This window comes from Suricata suricatta, chromosome 3, assembly GCF_006229205.1.
Source record: "Suricata suricatta isolate VVHF042 chromosome 3, meerkat_22Aug2017_6uvM2_HiC, whole genome shotgun sequence".
Classification (NCBI taxonomy): Eukaryota; Metazoa; Chordata; class Mammalia; order Carnivora; family Herpestidae; genus Suricata; species Suricata suricatta.
The window spans coordinates 2,427,041-2,447,962 of record NC_043702.1 but is presented as its reverse complement, the minus strand read 5'-3'; the positions used below and the strand labels follow the sequence as shown (position 1 = coordinate 2,447,962).

Here is a 20,922-nt window from a genome sequence, read left to right as displayed (position 1 = left end):
CGCCGCCGCCGCCGCCGCCTAGAGCAGCGCGTAGCCCGCAGCGCCGCCGCCGCTGTCACATAGTGGAAAACGTGACTGAGCGCGCCGCGCCCGCCCCCACCTCTCACCATTGGCCGAAGCTCAGCCTCATCTGCATACCGAGGGGGCCCAGCCTGCGAGCGCCGCGAGTCCATTGGCTACAGCGCCCATCACTCTCTTTACATAAGTCGCACATGGAACTCCATGTTCACCGCGTTGGTTCCTCAATGAAGACGCGGCGCGCAAGTCTCCCCCTCCTCGTCCTCCCGAGTGGTCCATTCCACTTCCGGTCTCGGAGCTTCCCATTCAGGACAGCTGGCGTCGTCCGGCTAGGGCAGCGCAGAGTGGAGCGTACCACCTCGGGCGGGGGGGAGCTGGGTGTGGGACGGGTCCTGGTCCAGTGCACCTCCGACCAGCCGGCGGGGCCGCCGAAATCCCGCTGAAGTCCGGGCCCCGGAAGGCTGTCACCTGTGGCTACGGGCCAGAGGCGCACCCCCGCGAGAAATTCCCTGCGGACATCTTTCATTCCCATTCATTCATTTGCTCACTCCCATTCATGTTTCTTGGGGCGCTGAACCTGCCTGGGGAACCCAGCCAAAGCTGCCCAGCAGGAGCTCCGGGGTGCACGTCCACCCAGGCCATCGAAGTCCACACCTGCCAGAACGGTCAGCTTCCAAGTAGCCTTTCTTATATTTGAGATCATGTGTTACAAATTTTGGTGCAGCAAATGGGGATATTGTTACTAGGAGGGGGTACCAAAGAAATAAACGAAGCCCTTGCTCCCAGCCACTTCATTAGGGGAAAAGGACGATCTCATTCATAAAAAGGGAACTTAAATACCAAATGGGGCGGCATGGATCATAAATTAACCAAGGCCAGAGTTATCCGCAGAGGGTCCATGGAGGAAGCAGCACTTGAAGAGGGGAAGGGAAAGGCATTTGGAAAAGGGAGGTTTTCAGAAGGCGCAAGCCAGAGACACATGGGCCAGGGGTATATAGGGTTCTGGGAGAGGGTCGGTCCAGAGCATCCTGGCTGCCACTTTTCTTTCAGGAAGCATTTTTGGGAGCACATTAAGCCTGAGCTTTCTGTTTGAAGAACCAGGAGAGAGAGTGGAACTTACTCTCAGACCAGCTGGAGGGCTGAGGCTTGCTTGTAGGACATGAAACGGCATGCAGGCTCCGAGGTAGCTCAGCTGCCAGGGGCTCAGAAACTGCAGGGTCTCAGCGGGCAGGGGAGGTTGGCTGGGCTCTGAAAGGCTGAAGGGGCCCAGAATCTCCCTTCACTGGTCCTACTCCTCCTGCTCAATAGCCTGCAGGCACACTAAGCTGCTAGTTCTCAAAGCCAAACCTACATTCAGGAATTCCTATGTTGAAGCCACTATTTTCCCTCTCCTTGACAAGGTGTGTATACAACTTTGTCCGACACTGATGCAAACGGGGGCAAATAACCAAGTTCCTCGGGACAGCTCTTCCCACATAAGCCCTGGGGGCCCTGCTGTGCACCCACCCGCCAAGGTGATAGCGGCCCCTCCTCCTGTTTCTATGACACCGACACCTAGAAACCCTCCGTGACTCCCTGTCTAACACACACACACACACACACACACACATGCTCTCGCACAAGCAAATCCAGGCCCAGCTGCACCCTGCACACACCCAAAGGCCTTTTGTTTCTTCACGTACATTGACGTCAATGGTGAGCTCCATTGTTCTGGAAACAAGAATAAACAGACAGCTCATCCACATCACACAGAGATTCTTCTGCTCAGCTTTTCCTTGTTCTTGCTCCATATTCAGCCTGTGGCCTAATGTCACATTTCCTCCCTAAATTTAGCTTTCTCTTTCTATCGTCAATCTGGTAGGAAGATGTTGGAGTCCATTATTTTAAAAATTATCGAACATCGTGGACTCTAGAACCTTCAGAACCTAATCTATTTTCAGTATCTTCCTGCTGGGTTTTTTTTTTTAATTCTTGTTATTGGAAACTTTCATTCGCTCCACAAATACTTGTTGAGACCTAAGTGTTGGGGGTTATGCAAAAATCTATGTCACTGGATCCGTTGTGTGCAACGTATTAGAGGTGATGCCCCCAGGACCATGGATGCTATTCTCATTGGGCCAAGAATTATGAGTGTGTGTGTGTGTGTGTGTGTGTGTGTGTGGGTGTGGGTGTGGGTGTGTGTGGGTGGGTGTGTTGCGGCATTAGGTGGGAGGGGGAAATGAATCCTTTAGTCGTCAGCCTACACTGACCTAGAAATGTGTTCAGGTAGCTGTCACCTCTAGGACAGAACCCTTGGCCAAGCATATTGCCGGTAGCATGAGGGGAGGCAGGCTGGCAGGAAGGAAGTCCGGGGAAGGAGATGGTGAGCCAGTTTCTCCAGCTGCCTAGGCGATGACGTCAGTGGAAGGAGCTGGCCTCTGGTGTCAGCCTTGGCCGGGCCTCCCAGCCAAAAGCCGCTCTGCCCTCCCCCCCCCCCCCCCCCCCCCCCCCCCCCCCCCCCCCCCCCCCCCCCCCCCCCCCCCCCCCCCCCCCCCCCCCCCCCCCCCCCCCCCCCCCCCCCCCCCCCCCCCCCCCCCCGCTTCCCGGTCCTCCGGTGGGCGTGGCTCAAGTCAGCCCCGCCCACCCATGCCTGGGCTCAGTCTGCAGCACCCATCCTTAGGGATGTGGGCTTCCGCGCCATTTCCGAGCCTGTGTCTCATTCATTCGTGCACTCAGCCAGCCGTTTCCTGGGCAGCTACTAAGTGACAGGCACCATGTTGGCCAGACATTCCTGCCTTGGTCAGAGTGGACATTCCCACCCCGTTCCCAGTCTGAGGGAGAAAATGCTCAATGTTTCACCCTGAAGTGTGATGTTAGCCTTAGGCGTTTAGTTTTTTATGGATGTTCCTTGTCCTGGAGAGAAGGTTTCCTTCTCTTACACTTTGCTGAGAGATTTGTGGTTTTTTTTTTTTATCGTAAATAGGTGTAATGTGCCTTTCGTCCATGGCAGTTACTATTATTTTACAACACCTTCTCCAAATTAATCTGTTTTTGCACCACAGCGTTGTCTCCAAGATGCAACAACCTGTACAGAGTCGCTTACTTCATTATGGTAGTTTACAACCACAAATGTGAATAGATGGAAATACTAGTGTCCAAGATTCTGTCTTTTCTTATGTTATTAGCTGTTTTCTAAATAAAATATGTCGCTTTAATGGAAGCCCCAAAACCATTTGCTAGCATGTCACTTGAGAAAGGACTAAGACTTCAGACGTACTGGCCATGAGGGCATTAAAGCCCAAGGACTGAAGTGAGGAGAAAGCCTCCCCTCTGGCGAGGAAGGTCGGGGAGGAAGGGGCAGGTGGAGGTGCTGGCCAGGTCTTTGCCTCAGGCCTTGAGGGCTGAGTTTTGGGTCAGCTGGTCTCTGCTAGCTCAACCCCCTGCCTTCCTCTCCCCACCCCCGCCCCGCCCCCCCCCCCAAGGTTCTGGGCCACCAGGATCCCTCGGTCTCCTGGTGCAGCCCAAGGAAAGACCTGCACAAGGTGACCTGTGCATGCGGTGATGCCCAATGTCCGAGGTGCCCCCCATGCACGAGGGGACTCTTTCTTCAGGGGGCAGAAGTCTTGGTCATCGGGTGGCTTGCCACTCAGCCGGACAGCTCCCTGCCCACCGTGGGTCGGGCTGTCTTCTCAGCCTGGCTCTGGCTGCAGGGCCAGGCTTGGCTCTGTGGGGTAGCCACCAGACATCCCCCACCACGATGTCCTAGAGCAGTGTCAAGAGTTGGGGGCTCTGCATGTCCCGGGGGACCAACGAGGCATCTCCCCTTCAGGAGGCCACGGTCCGGGCTGCACATTCACAGGTGGGCGCAGGCCTCGGGGCGCCCCTCGCCCTGTGACAAGCTCTGATCCAGCACGTGCTCACTGTGTTAGGCACACGCACCTCGCATCACACGTGTGCCCTCCTTTAACCCTCACACCTCCGTAGGGCACGTGTCCGCATTCCCACTGTCGCTTTGCAAAAGCACCCTTGATGTCATGATGGGCCAAGGAATCGTGCAGGGGCCAGGTCTTATGTCACCCAAGAGGGACAACCTTTGTCTACACAGAATGACCTCACGGCCACCCTCACCACTGCGTCCCTGTGGAGGCTGGGAACCAGGTGACCCGAGTCCAAACTCCAATGTCCCTCCCGTTCCCCAAACATCCTCCCCACCCAACTCTCCCTCTGTGGCGTGGTGGCCAGGTGCCGCCTGCAGCCTCCTAACTCCTCTCAGATACATAGAGGCTCCCGGGGCGGGGGGGGGAGCACCTGGACGCAGCCCTCCTCACGTCCCAGCACCTGCCTGTGTCTGTCTGTGCGGCCGTGTGGGCCCACGGCACCTGTCCTGGCATGGAAGGGCCCTGGGAACTCTGCCTCAGTCTCTGCCTCTAGGTTTTTCCTCCAGTACATTCTGCCCCACGCCTCGCAGTGTCTTACCCGCCATGTTTGTCCTTGCTCACCGGCTTCTCCTTGCTGCCCAGTGTGGGAAAAATATGTGTGTCCCCAGACCCACAGCTTTTTGGAAGAAACAAAGGGGGTTGCCCAGACCGCACTCAGAATGGGATGGTGGTGGGTCACCTGACCGGCCCAGGTGACTGTGGACTGCAGTAGCCTTGGGGCACACAGCGGACCCTCTTTGGGAGAGAGCTGGGGGAAATGGCTGCCGTGAGCCCATTTCCCTGCTCGTCCTCAACAGGTCGGGTCCGGTGAGGGAGGCGGAGGGGGGAAGAGGAGACCCCCAGCCCCGAAGCACTACGGAGGCTGCTGGGGCCACGGGCTGCCGTGGGGAGACCTCCGGGGGGGGGTGTATGCAGGTGCTCAGAGGCGAGATGGACTCTGCGGCACCCCCAAAACCTGGCAGCTCCCGTGGGTCGGTCACCACAATGTGAGGCAACATCAGCGCAGCCGGGCAACGCAGGTGGCAGGTGGCGGGACCAGCCCAGGGCCCTGCTGCAGAGCCAGCGGTCTGGACCTCCCGGCGCCCCTGCCTGCATCTTGGAATGAGAGCTCAAGGGAATTGGGCAGACCTGTCCTGGGGGAGTTCCCTCAGACCAGGGGCACAAACTAGGCACCCCACTGAGGCCAGGAGCCCCTGAGAGAACCCCTGGGAATCCAGGGAGACCCCCGGCAACTCTCTCTGGACTCAGAAAGCAGTGGGTGGTTTCAAGGGGGCGGGCCCTCCGGGGAGGGGGGTGGGGGCTTAGGCACGGGACAGTTCTCCCCATCCCCGGCTCAGGCAGGGAGGACCTGCCCTTCTCCCAAGCGGTGTGGCTCTGGTTTGGGAACAAAGGACGCCAGGAGGAAAAGGATGGCCTGCCAAGACCTGGGCCGTGGTGGGCTGGCCGACCAAGAGGGACGGAAGGGGGCCTGTGGCAACAGGACTGGAGGGGCTGCGGAGGGTGGGGGTGGCAAAGGAGGACGAAAGTGGACGGCGGAGGCCCTAGGAGATTAGACCTGCCATTCTCCCCGGCGAGGCCCACCTTGCAGAGCTCTAGGCGCTCCCCCCCTCCCCCCCGCCCCAAGGACTTGGCAGATGAAACCAAAGAGCGAGCACCGCAGTCTGACCGTATCAAAATGGGATTCCCGCGGGGAGCGCGTGGCTGTAGGGGCCCCCCGTGAGACCAGCCCTGGTCCGGCCTGTCTGCACCCTCTGTGAGTCCCTCAAACCAAGAGAGAATGAGGATGAGGCCGGGTCCCCTGTGCTCCCTTCTGGGAGATCACGGACTGTGGGCTCCAGGCAACACGTGCCAGAAAGGGGAGGCGTCCCAGAGAGTGGGGCCGGCCAGACCTCAGAGCCAGCGCTGTCTCTGTCACGGTCACAAATGCTGTTGGGTTCTTCCCGCATTTCCTCCCTGGGCACCGCAGGGCAGGCCTTGCGCTTCACCAGTGAGGGGCAGGAGAGTGCCAGCCCTCCAGGGGGCAGAGAGCCCAGGCAGGGCTCTTGGCTCGGCCAGTCCCGAGAAGTTTCGCAGGCTGAGCTCGGGGACCTGGTGGATGCCTGGCTTGTCCCGTGTGGCCGCCCGTGAGCAGTGGCCGTGTGACAATGCCTCCTCTTGGCCTTCACTCTGGCTGCCCTGGAATTGTACTTCCAGATTAAAGCGTTAGTTCTTTTTTTTTTTTTAAAGACTTTTTAAAAATTATTTTGAGAAAGAGAGAGGAGAGAGTGAGAGTGAGTGAGTGAGCTTGAATGAGCAGGGGAGGGGCAGAGAGGAGAGAGAGAGTCCCAAGCAAGGATTCTCCTGACACAGAGGGCTCGAACTCACACACCGTGAGATCATGACCTGACCCCAAACCAAGAGTCGGGGACGTTTAACCAGCTGAGCCCCCCAGGCTCCCCTAATGCATTGGTTCTTAAGCCGATCTGGAGGCTCTGTTTTCTAGGGAATCTACACTAAGGCGTTGGATGCTGAAAATGGTTCTAGAAAGCAGACTTTCGGGGGTTTGTTTTAGGATTGAACTGCCTACCTGCCTCAAAGCCACAGGGACCCCATTCCTGGCGGTAAGTGGGACAGTGGCCCTCGAGCTAAGAATGGCTTTACATTATTTAAAGGTAAAGGTGAGAAAAGAAAGCCAAAGAGTATGCCCTACAGATCAGACAAGACCCACAAAACAGCCACTGTTTACTATCTAGCCCTTTAGAGAAAAACTTTTGCTGAGCCCGGTAATAACCCATCACACAGCGGCATTGCAATTCTGGAAGTTTCCATGGGGGACAGCAGAGAACAAGGCATTGAGGGAGCAAGCAGTTGTGAGGCTTCATCAGCGGGGCCACAACGGTAATGATGCTGAAGGTGGAGAAAGGGGGAACCCTGTGTTGGTGCTGGAAACCTCAGGAAGCAAATGGTAGGCTTAGGACAGTTTGCTGCCAACCATGGACCACGCCTGCGAGTCCCAGGGCCTCCGGGGCAGCTCGGCAGATCCCCAGCCTCCAGAGCCACCGGGCAGACGCGGAACTCAGCCCTGGACTCTGATAAGGTTCACACAGCTACAGAGGAGACTAAAGCCACGGCCGGGACAGGTCCCCTGTACGAGGTCAGAAGTCAGACGGGCAGTGACGCTGGCCGTGGATGTGGGCCCCTGGACAAAGAAGCTGAGGATTTCAAAGCTCCGAGTTCCCAGGAGCCTCCCCGTTGGCAGAAGCAAGTGCCTTTGACCTTGCCAGAGAACAGACTGTCCTTGCTGGTGCCTCGCCTGGAGCAGGTGCCTTGTGTAATGATGCTTGTTCTCAAGGTCTGCCCTCAGCTCCCTCCCCGCTTTGATTCCAGGCCTGTGTCGAAGGTCACGTGTCAGCCGGGCTAGACGGGAATTCACCGGCTCAGGCGCCCTTATCTGTGACTTAGAACCCAGTGCTTTGGCAACTACACCAGGAACCCGTTCTAATCCTTTCCCGGATGACTCTGGCAGCGGGCTAGTAAACGTTTAACAGCCGGCTCTCCGAAGGGGAACATTTTTGTAGCGTTTGACAGTTTTTATGGTGTAAATCACCACACTGTGGCCAAGTTCAAGCTGCCAGCGTGACTCGGTTATGGAAGAGGCCATGCCTACGAAGGCCAAGTGCGTGAAGAGAAGGGGGCCGCCTCTCCTCCCCCTGGGCTGTCACGCCGGCCCACCCAGCGCTGCTTTTCCAACAGTCTGGGTTTGCTCGGATACAAGCAGAAGCGGGTCTCCCAAAGTTCAGCACCTACTGACTCTTCCCAGGTGGTTCAGGCGACTTTAAAAGGGGCTGTTGTCACCAAATAATCTCATTCATGTGTTCGTCGTAAAAGTATCTCTCAAAGTCAACGAGACCTCTGACGTCTGGCCTGAGGCGTCTGCCGTGTGCCAGGTCGTGTTGGGTTATAGCAGCGGCTCTCGGGACGTTGTCTGTGGCAGAGAAGCCAGGGCTCCGGCAAGCGACTCCCGCTCTTTGTGGCCATAAAATGTACCGTCAGCCGAAGGGAGGCTACTCAAGTTTCCGGCCCCTGGGTGAGGGCCCCGCCCACCCACGTGCTGGTGTTCAGTCATTAGGGTTCCGGGGAAAGAGAGATGTTGCCAGGCATCCCTGGTCCATCCTTCCGGAATGATCTGGCCCTCGAGACCGTTCCTGTCAGCCCGCCTCTCGTGCTCTGAGCCTGGAGAGCCAGACGCCCGGGCGGACCTTGGCCCGGACCACTTCCAGCCCTCAGGGTCAAAGGCCAGGAGGAGCTCACTGAGAGCCCCAGGTCCGGACGGACTGCTCTGGAGGGGTCGGAAGGGTGGGCCTGGCCGGCAGCTGGCCCGAGTCCCCCTGCCCTTGATGTCAGACGTTGTCCTGAGAGATGGACACTTGCGGTTTATGAAAAGACACGGACCGTCCCTCGAAGATGAGCCCGGCAGCCTGTGTCTTCAGTGGAGTTCGTCTGTGTGCGGGCACAGGAGAGAAAACCAGAAAGGAGTGGCTACCCTTCTCAGGGCGTTTTCTCTGGGTTGTGGACGATGAGTGCCATTAGTTTTGTTCTCTGTATTTGTCAGTGTCCTTAATGAGTACTTCTTATGTTATATGCACTTGCATATGTCAATTATAAGTTCTATCGAATCTGCACTTATAGATTTTAGCCATTTCTTCTTTAATTGTTTTAATGTTTTTTATTTTTAAGTGGGACAGAGAGAGACAGAATCTGAAGCAGGCTCCAGGCTCTGGGCTGTCAGCACAGAGCCCAATGCGGGGCTTGAACTCACGAACTGCAAGATCATGACCTGAGAGGAATTCTGATGCTCAACCGACTGAGCCCCCCAGGCGCCCCTGTTCTAAGCAGTTCATAATTACAAAACTATAGTTATATATGCTATAAACCACTAAATATAAAACAAAAAGCTAATTTTGAACAGGATGTTTAGTATCAGATTGAAGTGACTTGCTCTTCAAGGGACCCGGGCTGTTTTAATAGAGACAGAGAATAAGGGCCAGAGCAGTAAAACCAAAGCACTAGATTTTTTCTCATTGCAAATTTACTATTTTTGTCTGGCTTCTATTCGTTTTGTCTTCAGTAATCAGATAAATATTAGTTTCATGCTATTTTGAGCAACCACGGCCGGGAATTTACCAACCTCACATTTATTGTGCAAATCTGCCAGAATAGTGAACAACGAGGCCAGTCCACAGAAGTCAGGGAAACAACAAACAAACTGCAGAAGACAAGGTGACGATGGGTGCCCGGTGCACCCGTGCGCCCAGCAAGCCAACGGCGGAGGCCGGAGCCGTGGGCTCTCCGGGGTCGAGATGCCCTGTGGCATTGGGCATACGGAATGTTTGGAGGCTTTTAAGAGTCAAGGCCAGACACAGATGCCATCAGAGGTGACGGGCATGGATGTACCTGTGAGGCCAAAATTAAGTCAACGTGGTGATATTGCTGAAAGACGGAGCCGAGTTTGTGTTTTTCAGAGTATGTGTCTTATACGCCCGACCGTATAAGACGTATATATGCCGATGGAGGGCACTGGGAGGGAACACGGAAAAGTGACTTATTTCTGTGGGGCAGCGAAAGCATCGTCGTGGGCTTCCTGGTTTGCTTGAACAAAGAATCCAGGGTATGGGGGTGGCTAGTTCCTGTGCTCTCTTCCTCACATGGATTTAAACCCAAACAAACAGCCTCGTAAGGGTGTCTTCTTACAGGCCCTGCACGGCCTGTGAGGGGTTCAGGGGAGGAGGCCCTGGGGCGCAGGGGGCTCGCTCTGCCCTCCTGGACCTGGTTCCTCGGCAGGCACGACCTCCTCTGACGCCCTTGGACGTGGGGCGCTGCGCTCTTCCATCGGTGACGACGAGGCAGGTCCCTGCGCGTCACCTGGGCAAGGACGCGGGGCCCTGGAACAGAGCTGCCAGGCTGCGCTGGGTGGGAGCAGCCTCCACCTGTCCCGGGCGCCCCCACCCTGGTGCCCAGCGCCCGCTCCTGCCCTCCCCTCTGTGCTCGCCGCTCAGGACTCCCGCCTTCTTCTGGAACTCAGAACTCCTCCAACGGCTCCTTCGGGGCGACTTTGGGTAGCACCGTGCCAGATGCTGGCAGGCTTTTAATTCTTAGGGGTGAACCTTGGGCTCGAGGTTTACAAGTGTTCTCCAAATCTGCTTAAACCTCACTCAAAATAAGACTTATTTCCCCTCTTTCCAAGGATGAGCTTTGCCTCTTCCTAGCCAAGGGTTTTTTGTTTTTTGAACCCTTTTATCCCCCGCTTTCCCGTCTGCTCAGTATTCAGGTCATCGGGATTTCAGGCCACAGCTGTGTACCTCCAGAGGCGATCTGCCCTCGAAGATGCCCCCTGCTGGCAATGAAGGAACTGACCCAGACTCGCAGGTGGGACAGCTGTCCCCCCAGGTCTTTGTAGGGTGTCAGGCCCAGGCCGTGTGACACCGGCAGCAGCCCCGTCCGTCCCTGGTGGCTCTGGACCTCCAGCTGCGTGGCCCGGCTGAGTGTGCGGCGTGCGCGAGCGTGTGTGTGCTGCAGGTGTGTGTGTGTGTGTGTGTGTGTGTGTGTGTGTGTGTGTGAGAGAGGGTGCCCAGCGCCGGGCCAGCATCTCTCATCAGCCTCAAAAGACTGACCCATTTTCTGGAACTGCTTCCTGCAGCCGGTGACGCCTTTGTTGGGCTTGGATAGCGGACGGAGCCGCCCCTCCCGGTGAGCCTGGTTCCGCCCAAGAGCTGCCCGGTGGGCGGGGGGTCAGGCAGCCCCGGCTCTCCTGTGCAAGGGCAGCTCTTTCTGGAAAATTTTGAAGACTCTCGTTTCCTTTTCCCGGGTCGCAGCTGAAACCTGCCTTGGGACGCAAAGTCAGCGGCGGACAATGGGAGCCCCCGAGAGCACAGCCCGTGGGTAACTGGGACGCAGAGCCGGCCCTCGGGCGCCACGCGGGCAGCAGAGCCCCGTCAGCCAGGGCAAGGACAATCCCTGGGGCCTTCAGCGTTTGTCGGGGGCCCGCTAGGTCCCAGCGCGTTCGATCATTTTGGGCTTGTTTGTAAAATGGCCCTGCACTCACAATAAAAACGATCGCTTTAACTTGAAAATACCCCGTGCTCTCCTGCCTGTGGACCCCCGAGTCCCAGGGGTGGGCCTGTCTCACTCAGGGGCTCCATTCAACGGCGTGGCCCTCCTTTCTCCTGGAGGCTGGCGTCGTGCCTAGTACCACCTGTCTGCCGTTTATAATCATTGTCGGGCACGTATCAAATCGGTCTCTTTGGACTGAACAAAGTCACCTCAAGAGAACGGATTTCTACATTGTTAGCTGGGGCGCCCGGGGGCTCAGCTGATTAAGCGTCCCAGTTGATTTTGGCTCAGGTCACGATCTCACGGTTAGTGAGATCGAAGTTCATGTCCAGCTCTGCCCGGCCAGCGTGGAGCCGGCTTGGAATTCTCTCTCTGCCTCTCCCCCACTCACATGCACACCTCTCTCAAAATAAATACATAAATTTCAAAAAACTAAAAAAAACTGAGGTTCACTTGTTTTTGAAGGAGAGAGAGTGAGAGAGCGAGCAAGCAAAAGCCGGGGAGGGGCAGAGAGAGGGGGAGACACACAGTCCGTAACAGGTTCCAGGCTCCGAGCTGCCAGCACAGAGCTCAACACAGGGCTCGACCCCACAAACTGTGAGATCCTGACCCGAGCCGAAGTCGGATGCTTAACCGACTCAGCCATCCAGGCGCTCCTGACCTTTAAAAAATGTAAATTGTTAGCTAAATATTGCCATTCTGGCACGTCACGCCTGGGCTTCCGTCTCAGGAGAAGCCAGAAGTGGGATGATTTCCCTCTTGCGAGGTCACCTAAGGGGAAACGCCCTCATCGACGCCAGTGCCTTCCCTGCTGGCCACAACGGTTGCAGAGCCCGGACCCTGCCGCGAACCCAGCCCCCGTCCTGCCATTGACCCTGATACCTTCCTGAGCCTCAGTGTTCCCCTCTGTAGAGTGAATGGTGGGACCTATCCCGAGGGTTGCTTTTTTAAAAATTGAAGTTCACATTGTAAAATACACGTGACGTGTAAGTCACCATAGTACTTCTTCCTAAGTGCAGGGCTCCGGGCTGCCAAGTGCATTCCCCTTGCTGTGCAGCCGGTGTCCAGACTATTTTCATCTTGCAAAACCAAACTCTACCCACCAAGCACGACCCCCTCCTGGCCCTGCCCCCCAGACCCCCCCCCCCCAGCCTCCATTCTTCCATCTCTGGGCGTCTGCAGCTCCAGGAACCTCGTGTGGGTAGGACCCTACGGTACTTGCCTTTTTGTGCCCCGCTCATTTCACTTGGCATCACCGCCTCGAGGCTCATCCGAGGTGTAGCACAAGGTGTGGGCTTGACCTCTTCCCCACCGCAGCCTGCAAGGCTGCACCCCTGGCCCGCACTACCCCACCCCCCACTCCTTTTCCCTTCCCTTTGCCTGTCAGGTGGTCTCTGATCCCCCAAACTCCCCGGACTTGAGAGTTAAACCTCCTTTGGATCCCCACTGCCCTCATAAATAATCGTGGGCAGGGCCCCAGCCATTTCTGACCTGCGGGCTGCCTCTCCTGGGCCTCCCCCAGCTTTTGCTCTGCCCAGGGAACTCCCGTCTGAGTCCCTGGTCCTCTCGCAGCCCCGCGGCGGCGCCCCCTGCTGGACGGCTGTGTGACTGCAGCACCCGGGGCTCCCTCTGACCCCCATCCTGGGGACTTCAGGCCAGCTGCCAGCGGGGGGTGCAGCCCCAAATTCTCCCGTTAAAGGCCGCCTCCCCGGGTGCTCCTGAAAGCAGCCGTCTCAGCTGGAGGCCCCTGGGAATGTGGGTTTGCGCCTCCAACTCAACCAGCCCTCCCACGGGGGCTGCGTCTGGGGAGCAGGTGAGTAGGCCCCTCGGGCAGTGTCCCCAGAGAGGAGCTTAGCCGTGAGCTGACACGGACCGAAGCCCTCGCGGAGGGGCCCCCGGGGCGCTGCGGAGGTGCAGGGCCTCCTCCTTCGGGCTCAGGTGCCCAGAGTGCAGCGTGCGCCCCGAGAGACCGTGCAGTGGGCGCCCTCCGCCCGGAGCCTGCGTTCCAGCGGGGCGGAGACGCCGGGCAGCCGCCACGCAACGCTTCCCGCCGTGCCCGGAGCACCGGGGCAGGGCACCGCGCGGCACAGGGCAGGTGGCCCTGGGAAGGGCCCCCGTGTCGTGGGAGTCCGCTGCAGGGTGGCAGGCAGGGGGACGTAGACCGGAGACTCGGTTTTCTTGTAATTCAAAAGGAAGCTGCGCTCCTGACCTCCAGCCAGCTTTGGGTGGGAAGGACGCACGCACGGGAGGGGCTGGGCACCGGGAGGCGGGGCGAGCGGCTGGGGGCGGGCCAGGCCCGGTTCACCGCAGGGGTCGGGGTGCCTGGTGGCTGAGTCAGTTAAGCGTCTGACTTCAGCTCAGGTCATGATCCCACAGTTCGCGGGTTGGGCCTGCGTCCGGGCCCTGTGCTGACCGCTCAGCTCCAGAGCCTGCTTCGGATTCTGGTCTCTCTCTCTCTCTCTGCTCCTCCCCGGCTCGCACTCTGCTCTTTCCGTCTCTTTTTCCCTCTCAAAAATAAACATTAAAAAAAAAAATAAGGGACCCTGTGGGACGGGGCTCTGCCTGATCGTTCTGGGGCATTGCTCTGAGCGCCTGCTGTTACGGATAATTATTGGGAGAGATGTTCGAGGTCTCTGAAGAGATCAGAACCCACCCCACTGGCACACCCGGTGACGGTAAAGGGTGACGGTAAAGGCTGCCCCGGGTGAGAGGGCCCCTCACTGCTAATCCAGGATGCTCGCCGCGGAACCTTCACGGGCTGACTTCAGTCTGCTGGAGAACAAGAAGCCAGAGGCACTGTGAGGATGTCCTGCAGGGAGGGACGGGGCGGGGCGAGGCGGCAGGGGACTGACCGCAGGTCCACTCCCTGGAGCCGCGGGGGCTGCTCGTCCTCTGCGGAGGGACCCCTCCGGGCGCCGGGCCAGCGACAAGAAGGTTCCCAGATGTACTCAGGGCCCAGGATGGAACAGGCTGCAGGTGCGTGGCCCGTCCAGATGCCCCATACCATGTCGTGGGAGCTCACTGGCATCGGACACGCCGCAAAATCAGAGAGGAGGAGCCAGGACCCGAGGCTTCGGCGCCTGGAGAGTCGTAGCCGCCTGCTTTTCAGTTCTGTCGTCCCCGCACCTTCTGGACCCCATCTCTCTCTCTCACAGTCTTGTAAATGACCCTGTTAGAAGCAGTCAGACATAAATGGGGGTACATAAAGGGGCACCTGGGACTCAGTTTACTAACACAGTTTATCAATACCATGAGTTTCCCTATGGTGGGGGGGCCTCCTCTGACAACTTTTAGTTTTTGTTTTTGATTTAAAAGTGCTTATGTATTGAGAAATACATCTAAATTACAAGAGGGTATAAAGAACCCAAAGAAATGTCCTATGATTCCAACTCCCAGATAGTCTCTGAACCCTTGACATTGCTGGACATATTTACACACACCCACATAGGCACACCCACACCCACACAGGCACACCCACACCCACACCCACACAGGCACACCCACACCCACACCCACACAGGCACACCCACACAGGTGCACACACACCCACACAGGCGCGCACACACACACCCACACAGGCACACACACCCACACCCACAGCCACACAGGCACACACACCCCCACACAGGTGCACACACACCCACACAGGCACACCCACACCCACACAGGCACACACCCCTACACAGGTGCACACACACCCACACAGGCGCACCCACAACCACACAGGCACACACACACCCCCACAGGCACACCCACACTCACCCCCCCCACTCACATACACTCACACATGCACACACCCACACAGGCACACACACCCACACACACACCCACACAGGCACACACACTCACACACATATACCTTCAACATCACTGAGATCCCATGTTTACATAACGTTATAGTTTAATTTTTTTATTTAAAATTATGGCATAAACAAATCCTATTATTAAGAGCCCTTTGGAAAGAGCAGTTTTAGCAAGATACAGTCTATCCAACATCCAGTAAACAGTTACCGATCGAGTGGTTGCACATGTCTGGCAATGTTGAAGGTCTAGTGGATTCCGGGGAGGCAAATCAGCCAGGCCCCTCCTCTAGCTGAACTCACTTTCTGGGGGATGAATGGGGTGGGGAAGAGAGAGAAAACAAAAGGCCAGATATGAGTAAAAAAAATACTTTCACAGAGTGGTGAGTACTTTGAAGGAAATCAGGTAAGATAGCAGGCTGGAGAATTCAGGTGTGACCTATTTTTGGTATCTCTGAAATGTCACATGTGAGCCGAGACCCAAATGATGGGAAGGATCCAGCTCTATGAAGATCTGGGGGGTGAATGTTGTTCTTATTCGGGTAGAAGGACCAGCCAGTGCCAAGGTCCTGGGGCAGAGATGATCTTAGCAAGTTTAGGAAGGTTTTGTCTTCTTTTTCTCTAGACTCAGGTAGAGAGGACGGGACGAATTCTTCCGTGTAGGCCCCTCAGGTTTCACAACATGGCGGCAGTCACCTCCCAGCTTAGATGGGGAGCACACAGCAAGGTGCTTGCCTGGCCACACTAACTGCTGCCTTCCTTTCTGGGCCTGCCTGTGGGTCCGGTCTTAGAGCCAGGGCTGCTGAGGCTCCGGGTCTCTGCCTCCCTGTCCTTGCGGCAGGCTGACCCACATCCTGGGCTCCTGGCCGCCCCCTGCCTTCGTCTCTGGGAACGTCTGTCTCTCCAGGGATGAGTCACGGCCCCCCATCGTCTTCTTGGTTCATCCAGAAACTGCTTCCTGCAAAGCATCTCGGCCGCTCTGTATTCCTCAAACACTTCCTCTGCCTGGATTTTCTAGACTTACTTAGTCACTTGCCTTTTTCACGAATGACTCTTTCTTACGTTCCCTTTTTCTCTGGTCTGAAGGCCCCCAGACCTGGAGGCCCCCCACCGGTCTCTGGCCCCGCCCTCCTCGCTCTTCCGAGGTGGAACTGCGTCTCTTTCTAGGCGTCCGGGACCCTTCACTGCCCTGCTCTCCCAGGCCCAGCACTCCTGCGCGGGGTCCCTGTGCCGAGGCCTCAGGAGGATGCTGCGGTGGCCCGAGCATGTTCCCCGAGGCTGTACCCACAGGCCGTGGCCTGCCTCTCTCAGATGGGCCCTCAGTGGGGTCTGGTGGGTCTGCTTCCTTGTCCCAGATCCTCTCGGAGACCCCCTCTCATGGCCCTGTGGCCCCAAAGAGAGCAGCAAGACCTGCGACCATGGGCCTGCGTGGCGTCTCCTTGGCCTAGAAGGCTCCCCTGCTCTCCACAGCCTGTGGGAGAAGCTGGAGTCAGGCTTCCCCCTCGTGTAGCCCTGGCTGGGGTCCTCCGTGGACCCTCAGGGGCCACACCCCGTGGCCCCACTGCTCTGGCCAACCACTCATAGACAAGCTGCTGTTGGCCACGGCGTCCCACGGCTCCGGGTCCAGATGATTCTGCCCCGCGTGAACCTTCCAGGAAAGGGGCTAGGCAGTGCCTGCTGGGAAGGCAGGGCACTTGGGTCAGAAGCCAGGGTCGGCGACCTCCCTGAGTTCCCTTTCCGCTCATACTCAGGCCAATGCTGGCTAGTGTTCAGAGTTCGGAGGGGGGTCCCTCGTAGGAGCCTCGGGGCCCCCAGCTTGGCCACGGTGAGCAGATCAGGGAAGACGGCCAGGCCAGGGCACTCCGGCTCTCAGAACTACGACATCCTCTGTGTCCACCAGGCCGTCCTGTGAGAATGACACCCCCCTTCTCTCCCTAACACCCGGAGGGCAGGAAGCTGGTGCACCTTTGTCTGAGGCTTACTCACTTGGGCCGCCTTTCGAGAACGAAGGGCCCGGCCATGAAGAAGGACACGGCCCCACTATGGCCCACCCCCGTTTAGAAGACTTTCAGGGCGGCCAGAGTGGGGCCGTGTGGTGGCAGGGGAGGGGAAGGCAGGGGTAACATTGTTCTCCGTTTGAATATGGTATACTAGTTTCAATGTGGGCAAGGACGGTCAGAAATGATGAACTGTTTGAGAATTAACATTGTTCTTGGGAGGCGGGACATGGGCGTGGTGAAGACATCATGATGTGGACAGTCACAGGAACAGTGGAGATCTGGGACCCCGGGAAGACCTGATTCACAGTGTCTACCGTCCCCGCAGACTGTTCCAAGGGACTGAGCCGCTAGACTGTCCTGCTCCTGCCTTGGGACGAGTCTGGGAGAGCCCAGCGCTGACAGGAAGGGGGTAGAGGAGAAGATCCATATGTAGATGGTGGGATTTCCAGAAAGTCAGGACGCTTTGACAAGTCAGAGGGCAGAGGATGGAGGTGCTCTGGCCAAGGGGGCAGACATGGAAGTTGGGGAGAAGGGTTAATAACTGAGGGCCACCCAGGAGGGAACGTCTCTGAGGGTGCAATTTGCTGGGTGCTTCCTCCCCCATGGATCACGGAATAGATCTACCTGCTAAATTCCTTCCCTCCCAGGTGGTCATTCTCTTAGGCGGCCCCTAACTTCTCGGTAAAATCTCAGACAGACAGACTGCCTGCAAGGTGAATGTGGAGGGAAGCAAGGTTGGTGCTGCCGGAGGGAAATGGGCCCTGGTGGCTCACCTGCCGCTGTCTGGGTGACCACATGCTGTCCTGGATGCCATCAGCAGCAGAGTGAGTGACGTTCCAAGGAGAAGTGGGTATCAGGGGATGGGGTGAGTACTGCTTGCCAGAAGGTACATCGTTCTCCAAGAAATCCCCAGCACCTGTTAACCAACCTTAAAAATAAAGCTGTCAGTTATTTTACTGCAGGGAATTGCAATCAGGGACAAGCAAGCTACAGCAAAACCATAGGCAAGTCTGTAGGACAAAGGAGAGAAATTCCCTTCTATAAAGGGAGAGTGAGTGCGGAGGGCTGTTACAAAGAGACCACTGAAGCAAAGTGGGAGTTGGAAGTATAGTGGCTTCTCATTGGCTGAGCTGTGACCGTCTCTCATTGGCTGGGCTGTCACCAGGCAGGGAGGAAATCTTTCCTCCAACTGCAGGGATGGGAGAGTTATATCCAGGTGCAAGGTCACTCTCTTCTTGTCGGATCTGCTGTTGATAACCAGTGCTGGGAATGACAGCTCAGCCTGTCTTCCTCGTTCTATGCTAAACAATGCTTCCTTTTATTAATTTTCACAGCACAGAGCAGTGATTCAATGAACACCTGATCATTTTATGAGCTGTCCTCACCAAATACATATGAATATCCAATTAGCACATGAAAAGAGGCTCAAAATCACAAACCACTAGAGAAATGCAAATCAGAACCATAACAAGATGTTATTACAGCATGACTAGACTGACTGAAGTTAATTTTTTTAATGTTTATTTACTTTTGAGAGAGAGAGATCCGAGAAGGGGCAAAGAGAGAGGGAGACACAGAATCCGAAGCAGGCTCCAGGCTCTGAGCTGTTAACACAGAGCTCGATGCAGGGCTTGAACTGGGAACCGAGGTCATGATGCGAGGTCATGAACTGAGCTGAAGTCGTATGCTTAACCAAATGCGCCATGCAGGTGCCCCAGGAATGACTGAAGTTAAGAAGAGTGACCCAAAAACAGAAAAAGAGACCGACCTGTCGGGTCTTGGCAGGGATATGGAGAAACTAGAAGTCACATTCATAACTGGTGGCTATTAAAACTGATGCCATCGATTTCAAAACTTGGTAGCATCTTGTAAAGTTAAACATATTCTTTCCATGCCACCCAGAAATTCCACTCCTAGATATTTATCCAAGAAAAAGGAAAACTGTGTTTGCACAGACTTGAATGTAAATGTTCTTAGCAGCAGCATTTATTTTTAAAAAAAGATTTTATAGCTTATTTACTTATTTTGAGAAAGAAGCAGGGGGAGAGGAACAGAGAGAGAAAGGGTGAGAGAGAGAACACCAAGCAGACTCCACGCTCTGCTCGGAGCCTGATGCAGGGCTTGATCCCAGGACCGCGACCACAACCCAAGCTGAGATCAAGAGCCAGGTGCTCAACCAGCTGAGCCACCCGGGTGCCCCTAGCAGCATTATTTATAAGTAATCAAAACCCAACGGCAATCCAAATGTTGATAAACCGGTAAATGGATAAACAAGTTGTATTATGGAATACTGCCAGTCACACAGAGGAATGACATATTAATATCATTAATGGATTTCAAAATCATCAAAGAAAGAATTAAGCACAAAAGACTAGGTACTGTATGATTCCATGTATATGAAACTCTAGAAAAGGCATAATTATCGTGACAGAAAGTGGACCAGTGGTTATTTGCGGCTCCCATGAGAGAGGGGATAGGTTGCATGTGAGCAAGAGGAAATATTTTTTTTAATTTTAATTAAAAATTTTTTAAATGTCTTTTATTTATTTTTGAGAGAGAGAGAGAGAGAGAGAGAGAGAGTGTGTGAACAGGGGAGGGTCTGAGAGAGAGGGAGACACAGAATCTGAAGCAGGCTCCAGGCTCTGAGCTGTTAGCACAGAGTCTGATGCGGGTCTGGAACCCATGTACTGTGAGCTCATGACCTAAGCCGAAGCCAGACGCTCAACCGACTGAGCCCCACAGGCGCCCCAAGAGGAAATATTTTAGAGAGCATGAACTGTTCTATATTTTGATTGTGGTGGTGGTAACATAATTGTATATAGTGACCAAAGGCATTGACCAGTAAGTATATGTAAAACAGGTAAAGCTTATTGCAACGAATAACAATCAAATATAAATTTTAAGGTAAAAAACTCCCACACCTAGAAAAATCATGGGCAAATTTTTAAAAACCAATGACGAAAGAAAATCTTGAAGGTAGCCAGATACATAGAACAAAGGACTACAGCAGACTTCTCTTCAGAAACTATGTAAATCAGAAGCCAATGGAGTAGTATCTTTAAAGTATTCAAAGAGGGGCTCCTGGGTGGCTGAGTCGGTTAAGTGTCCAACCTCAGCTCAGATCATGATCTCACCATTCGTGGGTTCAATCCCCATGTCAGGCTCTGTGCTGACAGCTCAGAGCCTGGAGCCTGTCTTCAGATTCTGTATCTCCCTCTCTCTCTGACCCTCCAGGGCTTGTGCTGTCTCTCTATGTCTCTCAAAAATAAATAAAAAACATAAAAAAATAAAAAATAAGGTACTGAAAGAAAAAGATGTTAACCCAGCTTTGCATGCTCTGTGAACAATCTTTCAAATGTGAAGGTGCAATAAACACTTTGAGATAAAGGAAAGGTGGGGGCACTACTTGCCTGCCCATCTTTGCCAAAAGAAATAGGAAAGGAAGTTCTTCAGACAGGAGGAGCCTGATACCACGGAAATCTGGATCTACCCAAAGAATGAAGAGCATCCAAAATGGTAAAAATAAATGTAAATAAAATTTATAAAAGTACAATTAGAAAAAGGAAGCAGACCATGGGGTCAAAGGTACACATTTCCAGTCATCAAGTAACTAAGTTACGGGGATACAATGGACAGCATGGGGACTTTAGTTAATAATATTGTGTTACCTGTTTGATTTGAAAGTTGCTCATTACCATAAAAAGTTTTTGAAACTGGTGGTGGACGTGAACTAGACTTACCTTCGTGATTATTTTGCGATGTATACAAATATCACATCATTATGTCCTACACTTGAAACTAATGTTATGCATGTCAATAAAAAAAGAGCTACAATCAGCATCTTTTAATAAAAAAGACCTAAACGCAGATCACAAAGCCCCCAAACTGCTGGAAGGATCTCTGCGGTGAGCTGGTGCGGGGCGGGAGGGAACCGGGTGGGACAGAACCGCGGACACCCGGGCGAACACCAAGGGCGAGCCTCCGTCTGGGCTGAAAACGCGAGCACCGCCTCTGGTCCAGGCTTCTCCCGGCAGGCTCGGCGGGCGGGGCGGGGCGCCGCGGCGCGTCCGTTGCTAAGGCCGCGCCGCCTTGGAGACG

General features: G+C 55.3%; 1 protein-coding gene and 1 long non-coding RNA gene across 2 annotated transcripts in view; both read right to left on the bottom strand.

Moving 5' to 3' along the window:
- PER2 (period circadian regulator 2) overlaps positions 1 to 13,953 on the bottom strand; it is a 49,556-nt gene extending 35,603 nt beyond the window's left edge. The window contains exon 1 of the mRNA XM_029933536.1: positions 13,877 to 13,953. The gene's annotated coding sequence lies outside the window, so the exon portion shown is untranslated. The remainder of the gene's footprint in view (positions 1 to 13,876) is intronic.
- Positions 13,954 to 14,918: 965 nt separating this feature from the next.
- Positions 14,919 to 20,897, bottom strand: LOC115286296. Its single transcript, XR_003905973.1, has 3 exons — positions 20,565 to 20,897; positions 17,598 to 17,752; positions 14,919 to 15,130 (listed from the first exon to the last, which is right to left on the bottom strand). It is a non-coding gene; the product is annotated as an uncharacterized LOC115286296 (long non-coding RNA).
- Positions 20,898 to 20,922: the final 25 nt, after the last annotated feature.